Source organism: Sinocyclocheilus grahami, unplaced genomic scaffold (genome assembly GCF_001515645.1).
Source record: "Sinocyclocheilus grahami isolate Dianchi unplaced genomic scaffold, SAMN03320097.WGS_v1.1 scaffold1403.1, whole genome shotgun sequence".
NCBI lineage: Eukaryota > Metazoa > Chordata > Actinopteri > Cypriniformes > Cyprinidae > Sinocyclocheilus > Sinocyclocheilus grahami.
This window is the reverse complement of record NW_015506582.1, coordinates 183783-185758: the sequence shown is the minus strand read 5'-3', so window position 1 is coordinate 185758 and position 1976 is coordinate 183783.

Here is a 1976-nt window from a genome sequence, read left to right as displayed (position 1 = left end):
AAAAAAAAATGTGTGAGTTTCTTTCTTCTGCTGAACACAAAAGAAGATGTTTTGAATGATGTTGGTAACCAAACAGATGACGGCAGCAATTGACTTCCATAGTATTTTCCCTTTAACTATTCCTTTAAGGAGTCAAAAAAGGTAGGCCTACTCTTAAGTTCAATTAATTGCATTTGATATAGGCCTATATTGCATTTTCATTTAACTGAAAATATAAATAGTCACATATATGAAAATATCAGATCAAGCATCCGTAAACAAACAACTAGAACTTCAATTTTCTGAGCCATTTTCCCAAAGACTTTTAATCAATAGATCCCAAGGAGGTTTTATTAGATGTCAGTTCTGCTCAAGGTCACACAGTTGTGCTGTCAGAGAAACAAAATCCACCAACATTTGACGACCATAATGTGTCACAATACCTTTGTCTTCGTTTAAAAGAGTATATCTAGCATTTGAGACCTAACAAAATGACAAGAACTGCCAATTATACTGCTATTTTGTTGAATATTATTAAATTACATTCATACATTTTTAAATGCGGCTTGAGTGTCCAAATATATCTTTTGGGGTATTATTTTATATAGTTTATAGATACAGGGAATTTTCTTAGTACAAGCGTTTTTTGAAGAGATCCTCATCCAGACTCTAAGCCAATCCTTAATCTCCCAATGTAATTGCTTAATTTTCTTACGAATAATGCATAGTCTTGTATTAATAACTTCTATATAAACCCCCGGCAGTTCCCTCAAGGACTGGTTTTAGCAGATGGATGGCAGGAATGCATGAATGTTTTGAACCATTTTATAAAAGCAATAAGGCAAGTCTACGCAAGCCAGTTTTTAAGTCATGCCAAACTGTAGCACAGTCGCTCACACCTTGAAAAAAAAACTTAAATAATACACATTTTTGGCATTGCAATATACACAATTATTATTAATAATTATTATGAAGAGTGTGTGCTTTTGCTGTTTCAAACTTCCTCCGTCCAGCTGTCACATCTTCAATCTTAAATGCTACACACATCACCCTTTGTCCTTTGCAGGGGTGAAAACACAAAAATGGCCTCAACAATAGTTCGCAACAGACTCAGATGTTCTGGAAAGGGGTCGGGGTATCCCTGAGAAATTCCTTGCCCTTGAAGGGTTTCTAAAACTAAGACGTGCTCTTTTCCCGTTGGTGCCCATTTGAGAGATTTACTTTGTCCATAAACAACAATGCCGTGCGCACGTTTTGACAGTCACAAGGCCAATTCCATAGGCAGCCTTGGACACATACGGTATAAATATATTTACCAAAGTAGTAAGGCAGTCTATCTTGACAGGATGTTCATTTCAACAAGGCACATGGAGTATGTCTCAATATAGAAACAATCCTCGTCATACATACTGTAATGCTACTTTAGGAGCAATATCAGTTTCCGGTCACAATGTTCTAATTGCCTATAAAACGGTTTAATTGTTGGCACTATTAGTGTAATGTATAACACATTTTTGTCCTCAAAAGGAGCTTTTAAGTCCATGCCTGCCAACCTTTGGATATGAATAGTATCTTAAACTGATGAATCAAAATTTTGAGCAAAACTCAGTCCCACTTTGGCCCTCTGCGGACAGTGTCTACACATGAGATATCTGGTCTCCAGCAGCTGGTAAGATCCAGTGCCAGAAAAGCCTCCGCATCCCCCATGTTATCAAGGCCGCAGCGAGCCTGATGGTACAGTACACACTCGCAAGCACACACATTCACTCTCTACTTCTCTTCTCATTCTTCTCAATGAGTGACCTGACATGCCACATAAGAGAAACCCTTTAGAAAATACACTCATGGCCAAATTAGTGCAGCCAGAATAAACATCTTTCTTAGCGTTGGTGGTGGTTGCGTTAAGTAGTTTAAAATGCTGCTTCTGCATCATTTCTGTTCAGTCCAAAACTTCTGCATTTGTTTTTTTTGCATTGACAAATGTGCAAATCACGCAG